The following is a 9151-nucleotide window of genomic DNA, read 5'->3' on the forward strand; positions in this document are numbered from 1 at the left end:
TGTCCTCATTTCTCTTCTTCTCTTCCTCTATGTATCTTAATTTCCTTCCTTCAATGAACAGCTCAAATCTTGCCTCCTTAATTAAATCTCTCATGCCCTAAAGCCTGTTACATATTAAATGCTCAATAATGAGCATTTATCAAATGAGCAGTTATCAAATAATAACTGCCATGTTTTCATGATCAGCACTGATACTGTTTTGATGGTATTTGTTTTCTTATATCCCCAGATGGTCTGTGGACTCCCATGAGGCATTGAACACACCTTCTCATTTCAACTCCCAACTACCACTGCCTGAGGGCCACAGCAGTGCCTTCAGTTGGTAGATGACCTTTACCCTCAACTCTGCTTGAAGTCATCTAAGCAAACTGTCGGGCAAAAAGGAGTGAGGATAGAAACCCTGGGAAGTGCCACAATGGGCAGCCCCAGTACTGACAGCCAAATCCTGTCCCTGTCTTCAGAGAATTGTTCATTGGTGTATCAGTGAGGGCCCGGCAGGAAATGGGGTTTTGAACCCACATTGGGGTTTTGAAAATAATTTAGTGATGGGACTAGGGACGGATTTAAGGAAGCCAATGAAAGATGTCAAGACACCCAAAGATTAGAACCTAAAGGGCCTGAGGGGCCAGGGCATGGAGGAAATAATGTTATCAGAACCAAGTAGGAGCTACAGTCCTGGAGAACAGCCCACCTGGTAGGTAGTGTGGAGAAACAGCTACAGCTGGAGCTGTTGTCCAAAGTGAGAGGAGAACAGAGTAAAATCACCCTGAACTCACTCTCCCTACCACCCCAGCATCCTGCCAGTGGCTCCCATTGATGAATCAAACAGAAGACAGTCACAGGACCACAGGGGAGCCTGGGGAAGGTAGTTTGCAGGGGTCAACATCCTAGGGCAGCAAGCAGGACAGTAAAGGCAGAAATGGATGGGGTAGGGGTAGCCAATGTTGTGAAATATGCACAACTAGCAAAGAGAAAGACCAAGTGAAGGAATGTATGCAACAATATCCACAGACAAAAGAGTGAATATCTTCAGAAAAGGTTGGATACCTAACTGGGAGGAGGTTAATTATTGTTGACTAAGTGTTTGCTTAATAGTTGTTGGGGACATGCTAGGAAGATCAAGTAGAGCCCACCTGGGTAGAGTAGGAGCAGAAATGGTGAGATGTGGGGATTTTGTGACCCTATCTCCAATAGCAAATTAAGGGATGATCATGAAAACCCTCTTAATCAATCTTGGTCTTGTATCCAAAAATCACCATCACATGACAATAAAAGAAATACATTTAAAAAACTGAAACCTGGCCTGGGTAAGGGAATCAGCCCTACCGTAAGCAGGCCTGAGGCAATGAAAATGAGCAAGTGTGGTATTAGTTTAAAAAGCCCCCTAACAATGCTGGGGGCAGTGGTCATCACTCTATGGCATGACACAGGCAGTGGCCAGAGAGGCTCTGATGGCACCGAGAGACAGCTACAGCTTACAAACCCATGGTTGTTTTCTTCCTGGAAGGGAAAGCGGGCTGGGAAAGAAGCAATGATGCTCAAGGGATTAACGGTGCAGCCCCTGCCAGGAGCAGGTGGTAGCTCAGCGGGCTCGAGAGACTGGAGTCCCATATCCCTTCCCCACAACAACTGTGAGTTTTATTAAGAGATGCTTACATTCGATGAGAGTGGGAATTATGTGGAACTCATCTCACCACCCATTTGACTCTGTTGATTAAGTTTCCTTCTCCAAGACCTTGCACTGTGAGTGCTTGCAAGGATGATAAGAGAGAAGCCAGTCCCCAAAAGCCCCATCCCTTGGGTAGCTGAGCCACAGGACTCTAGCCACAATTTCCATCTAGACCCTGCTCCAGCAGTGTTCCCCATAAAGGGGACATATGGGAGGGGAGATGATAGTAGTACAAGCCTTTCTATTATTATAATTGTTGTTATACAATACAGTCCACGAAAAAATTCTCTGAAAAGACAAATATAAGGTATTATATAAAAAGCCAAGAAATGTATCTGTGTATGCAATGAGACAACAAACTAAATTTTCCTCTTTGGATTCAAATATATGTATATGTAACACACATATAATTATGTATTATTAAGCACCAGAGCTCTTCAATGGCACTTCCCACTTCACTCAGGGCAAAAAAAAAGTCTTACAATGGCCTACAAGCCCTTTCAAGGGTCCCCAACTCCTTTCTAAACTCATCTTCCCTGAAGCACAGTCTCATTCCTTGCTATTCTTGAAAGATGCCACACCTTTAAGGCTTTAGCAAAGGACGGTCCTTCTTTCTGAATGCTTTTTCTCCAAATACTTGCCCTGGTTTACCACCTCACCTATTTCCAACATCATTTCAATGAAGCCTGCCCTGACTGCCCCACTGAAAATTGCTTTCCTCCCAACCCCCACCATCTCTATATCCCTTACTGATCTCTGCTTTTCTTTTATTCCCACAGTGCAAGACATTCTATCATACCATTTAGTTTCCTTATTTGTTTTATTATTGTATGTTATCTGTTTCCTTCTCTAGAATGTATGTTCTGTAAGGATGATGATCAGTACACTGTCCACAAACACTTAGAGCAATGCTTGGAACAGATTAGGCATTAAACAGGTATTTGTACCTGGATGAATGAACGAATGAATGATCTACCATGTGCCAGACCTTAATTACAAGTCTTTACACCATTCTGCTTGTGCCTAGCATAAATTTTGTCACAAATTAATGCTTCATAAAGGGTAACTGATTTTACTTACTCAACAAACATTTATTGAAAGCCTATTTTACCTAAAACATCACAGGAGATGTTAAGACATTTAAGATACCCAATCTTCTCTCAAAAAAGTAATTGTGTAGTTGGGGATGTGGTCAACATCAGAGTGTCCCCCAGTATCCAATTCTCCTCCCCTTCCAGACACCTGGAAAACTGTGCTTTCCAATTGCCTTGCAAGATGTCTGGTTGTTGACTAATTGGCCAAGGAAATGTGGGCAGGAATGATATGTTTCATATCCAGGATGAATCAGTGGAAAACACTATCTATCTCTGTGACAGTGACCAAAGAGGCCTGTTCTCTGGGGCACAATTACAGGATGGAGGAGACCCACTTAGCTTGGATCCTTGAGCAAGAACATGAAACTCTGTAGTAGTGAGCCATTGGCATTTGGGAATCTTGTTTCTGCATAGCCTAGCCCTTCCTGATTAGCATGGGGTACAGAGGGGACCGTGAACCTGATAAGAATGTTAAGAACAGGATGAATAGCTTTCATGAAGCTGGATGTAACAAGTGGCCAGTAAGTGGTACAGTCATTGAAGCATCTGTTCCTTAATGTTGAAGGATCACTGAGTAAACTGAACACGAGAACAGAGAGCATTGTAAGAATGAGTAGAATTTAAGCAGAAAAAAAAAAAAACTTTTTAGTTGGACTAATGGCTTTTAGGAAGGGGTGATGATGATGGGACACTCGGGGTGGGGGTGGGGGGGTTACTCAGTCAAATCTAAAGCCAGCTGAGATAATGGAAACCAGCTGACTTACTCACAATCAGCCAAGCTTGACATAAAATTGTCAGCATTGGGACAGGCCCCAAACAAGGAGAAGCACATTTCCCCTCACATTGCCCCACATACATTTCACAGGAGCAAATGTATCTTAAAATTCAATTTACCCTTTTTTGTTGATTTAGGGTAGCTGTTTAATTAGTTTTTAGCATCCCACATTGTTTATGGTCATTGTTTCAATGGAAGTTAAAAGTGAGAAAGTTTACCATGCCTTGATTTGTAGACAAAATAACTAACAGTTCCAGATTTCTCTCCTCTCCCCTTGCCACATTTCTGATTTAACAGTGTCTCTGACCTGGTGAATTGCTTCTAAATCAAATCCCTGGGTTTTCTGAACTTCTACTATATGGAACTTCTCCCCTAAGACAACATCCCTCCAGCTGAGAAAACATGTCTTGTCTTGGTGTTGCAAGTGATAGAATGTCTGATAACAAATGCAATAGACCAAAAGAACATTTGTTTTCTGGAAATAGCATCATCCTCAACGAAGGAAAGTCCACAGAAAGCTTAAGCAGAGAAGTTCACTTTGGAGTCCACTAAGGCTGGTTCCTGAGCAAACCTAAGACTTGCCCACGAACCAAACCAAACTTGGAGATGGCTCCAAGCAGAGAATATTGCTTCTTATTGTGGGGTTATAATTAATAAACAGTGGGAATTAAACATCAACCATATAACAGCCCCTATGCAGGGAGGCATGGGACATATAAGGAGAATAGGGTCTGCTCCCACATTTCTCACAGTTCTGTGTACACACAATTACATCTCATGGAAAAGAAACTAACAGTGGCTTGACAGTAGCCATGTTATTCAGGCTCTCTTCCTACTGCCCTTAGCATCACAGCCTGCTTGCCCAAGTACTTCCAGTGGGCCAAAAAGAGGAGCAGTCTCAGAAAGAACTTTCTGAAGGAATTCAAAACATAGACAACACATAGAAAATAAAGATTACTTAAAGTTCTAAATATAAGACTGTGACAAGGTTGATGCAAACATAGCATATGAAGAAATGGTCTATTTTAGGAATATTCCTATTTGGGGGAATTGGCTAAGTTGTTAGAGGGATACACACTTTGAAAAAGAGATTTTTCCTCAAAGCCCACCAGGATTGTTCCTGGCTCCTGTCATTCTTGTCATTCCTAACTTCCTGCTATACCATATGTATGTCCATGCGCGCACACACGCACACACACACACACATGCTTACACACCACAGCATGAAAGCCGAGGTCAGTGGTTAACAGCATGAATGTTAGAGCCGGATTGCCTGGGCTCAAACCTGGCTTTATCATTCTTTAGCTATATGCCCCTAATCAAGTTATTCAACGTCCCTTTGCCTTCCTGTCCTCATTTGTAAAATGGGACTAATCATGGTATTTACCACACAGGGCTCTATGGGAATTGAATGGAGTGATGTGTATAAAATACTTAGAATACTACCTGACAGGTACTTGAATTCCCTGTTTCTATTATGGTTCTTAGTATGTGTGTGTCAATTCAATGGGCAGCCAGAGGAGACCTCACATATGCTGGGGCTCCATGCTTCAAGAGAGTATTTCATAGGCACCACCCTTAAGGTTATTATAATCTGCTTGGGAATACAAAATATGGAGAAAGAGAGACTAGAGAAAGTTCTAGGGTGTGTTTGAGGCCAGATGAGAGGGTGTAGCCACTAGTCTTGAGTAGTTGGGCTCCTGACATGTGCCCAGCACTCAGCCCCCTCTTCCTGTCTGACTTCTTCCTCACCTGAGTGCAGGAAGGCAAACACTGAAGCAAAACCAATACAAAATGATGTCACCATACATCACGACCACCACTTCGCTGTCCCAAGAACTAAGGCATCCCACCATGGCCTACGGTCCTTGAAATGCAGAAAATAGGGGTTGAAAGGTATTCCCTTCTGTTTTCTCAGCCACTGTTTCTTAAACAGTCAAGAAACACCTCTCAAAATAGCCTGACTTGCTACGACAGCCTTGGGCTTCCAATCTGCCAATGTTTGTTTCTAGAGCAAAGGCAACAAGCTGCCCGGCAGGTCCCACTCTCCATCAGAGGCCAGGATGGAAGTGGGAAGCACTACCCACCATTTTTGTGTGCCATCCACTATTAGAAACCCACAGCCCTCTTTAGCTTGGCCCGACAAGAAGCCTCTCTGTCTTTGCCCTCTCCAAACATGCTCACCTACCCAGGACACCATGGGGCATTGTGTAAAAATACCATAGTTCCCAAATGTTTCAATAATAGCATCCCACCTGTGCTCACATTTAAAACTGTATTAATTCCAGTTGATGATCAGACAGGGCAGGGCTGAGGAGCAATCCTTCCTGAGAAGTTCTCCCCTATTGTCTGGCTCACAGTCCAGAGAAAGGAGGTATCAGTGGTAGCTGGACAATGAAGGAATACCTCCCAAAGGTCAGAGGAGTTAGCAGATGCTTGAGAAATGGTTCTGATTAATTTATATAGCAATGGTTAGAAATGGCAAGATTATCCCAGATGTGGGAATTGGCAAGGGCGAAGGTGCAGGAGACGTCAATGTAACACCTGCAGAGGATGGTGCTACAATTACGACATGCAGGGCAGGGGGCAGGGGGCACAAACACACACACAGAGACATTTATTTACATTAGCAGACTTTCACACTATGCCACTTACATCCTCTCATTTGATTTTCACAACTGATCTGTTGGATTAGTAGGATATGATATGATTCTTCATGCCATAGGAAAGATATTCAAGCTCAGAGAGAGAGAAGCAATTTGTTTAGTTCTTTTAAATTAGTAAATATGGAATTTGGATTTTAAGCCAGAAGTTCTAAGTTCAGTGCATTTTCCAGATGCTTTCTTCCCTCTCTTCTTCCTTTGCCTCGGCTTCCTCTTCTTCCTCTTCCTCCCTAGCCCCTTCTCCTTCTCCTCCTCTACTGTTCCCCTCCTCTCCTCCCTCTCCCCTCCTCCCTTTTGCTCTCCTCTACTGCTCCCTCTCTAGCTATGGCTTCTACCTCCATCTCCATCGCTGTCTCCCTCTCAGCAGTCCTGTGCATGCAGAAGTTATAGAGGTAGGTCAGGCACCTAAGAATGGGGCTCCTGAGTGCCAGCTGAGCCTACACTTCCCTCCAGTCTTTCTTAGAAGCATGAGTCCTAGTCACTCTGACCTTCCCTGAGTACTCTCTCCTTCCTGCTCCAGAGCTGGAATCCCATTTGCACATTCTGTCACCACTGGGGAATAGAGTGTATCTGAGGCAGAGGGGAGTCCTTCTCAGGAGACCCATCTGCCGAATCATGCTGCACCAGAGACATGACGTCCTAGTGTGAGGACAGGAAAAGGGAAAGAGAAAAGGGGGCCTTGGGGAAACAACCAGTGCTGAGAGGGAAAGAATGCCACCATGGCTAGCTAGGTTGCCTGTATTCATGGATCTAAATGCACATGAGGGACTACAACAATAAGCAAAAGGAATAGAAAAAGAACTGAATCACTGAGAAGGAAAATGTCAGGCCGCATATGTAAATGTCACTGCCAGACAGTCTTCCTGGCCAATCAACTAGCCTACAGAATGATCATGCCCCAAGATTCAGAAGGCCTGGGGAAGTGCTTAATGTGGGAAGAGAGAATCTGGTCTCTGAGATCTCCCTCTTTGAGTGATCTCTAGAATTTTGCTTAGTTTGGGAGTCCATAGGAATCCCAGATGCTGCTTCAGACACCATGTTTCTCTCTCTCTCTCTCTCTCTCTCTCTCTCACACACACACACACACACACACACACACACACACAATATCACATATCCTATCCAGACTCACACTTACCAACAGGACCCTGTGCTGGGAACCTCTCTTCACACCAGGCCCCAGTCTCCTCCATGACGTTCACCTGGAAACACTCTGATAATCTCATTCCCATACCTGTGATAATGCCTGAGAAAGGGGCCTCCAAGTGTTCATCCTGGATAATATATGTATTGATGGAGAGTCATGCCTTGGGCCAAAGGAATGAGACTGCAGGGCAAAAGTGCCTACAGGATGCACACCTCATTTCCTTCCAGACAGAAACTATAAGAAGCTATAAGGAAATAATAGCACCAGGAAGCCTCACCCATGCAGGATGAGGAGCCCCACTTCTATTCCCGGGCTCCATCTGCAAGGAGCCAGACTCGCCCTTTCTGACTTACCTACTGTCTGGCACCCTACCCTCCCAAGTAAATCTTCAGAAGTGGGATCTCTCAAGGCCCCTCTGTGTAGTCCACACAATGCTTTGGATTGACTTTTATATCCTGACTTAGGAGAACAAGTGCCATACTGTTATTCCTCCTTGATATAAGCTGATTTGTGGTTTTACCTCTTTCAAGCATCCAGAAATGCCCAAGTCTGGGTGTTCAAAAAACAAGTCATTATTCTTCCTCTCACACTCCTGCCACATTTCCAACTTTAGCTTTTCCAGATTTTTTCTTACCCCCAAACTCACCCATAGCAATGAGGGACTTTTTTAGGATAGTGGAGCTGGTGCTTCTCTGGGAAGGAGGTGTGAGGACATGTCCCTCCATCCTCCCCTCAAAGGGGACTGGGGCCCAGGGTAATCAAAGGCATTTATGGCAGAAACAAGTTTACTGTGAGAAGGATCTTAGGACCAATAGCCTTCCTTGAGCCAAAGCATTTGGATGGGAAGGATAGAACATGAGATGAGAGGATAAAAATTGTTAAACTACATTGATTGACTGGAAAACATATAGATACAACCTAGCCTTATATATGCTTTGCCTTGGAGCCCTCACCCCATCGTGGAACATTCCATAGGGATGAATTTCTTAGGGGGTGGAGGTACCTATAGTCATAACCACAGCCCTTGAATCTGATCAAACTTTGCTTTAAACTTTAAATGGTGCCATTTTAAACACATTCCTCCTTAAAACTTGCATGTATATATGACTCTCATCTGTAAAGAAGCTATTAGCTCCTCTAGGACAAGAACCAGATCTCCCTTGGCATTGCATTTCCTTCTCACCAACCCTTATCCTCGTGCAGGGCTGGGTACACAGAAAGAGGGTCACACATTGCAACATGAGAAAAGCTGCACTTGGATGCAGGAGAGCCAGGCTTTTACCCTTGGACTTAATTATCATGTGATTTCAAAAAATTCACCTAAATTCTCTGAGCCCTTGCTTCTCACCTGTAAACCGACACTTGAGCTACTTCACTTCTTTAATGGAAAACCAACTTGAAAATGCTGAAATTAATATATGCTATCCAAATCTTATGCACTGCAGACCCTCACATTCACAGGTTCTACTACTCCATCTCTGACAGCTTCCAAGAGACCCCAAAATCCCAGGACATAACAGGAAGTCATCACTTTGCTGGGAACTGATTTCCATTCAGGGGCCAATAAGGCCAGGTTAGTTTTGCACCTAGTGAGGGAGTCTAGCTAACTGCCCAGCATCCACCCTTCCCCATGCACAGCAGGTCTCCCCCATGTGCAGACACCCCAGTGAGGAATCTGAAGGAGCAACGGCAGTTCGTATGTGTGTCAACTGTATTTTTTTTAACATGTCTTGAATTCTTCTGCTTGCCACCACCCACCTACCCTAATTCCACCTCATCACCCTTTCAGGGATGTTGCAACAT

Source organism: Canis lupus, chromosome 7 (genome assembly GCF_003254725.2).
Source record: "Canis lupus dingo isolate Sandy chromosome 7, ASM325472v2, whole genome shotgun sequence".
Taxonomy (NCBI): domain Eukaryota; kingdom Metazoa; phylum Chordata; class Mammalia; order Carnivora; family Canidae; genus Canis; species Canis lupus.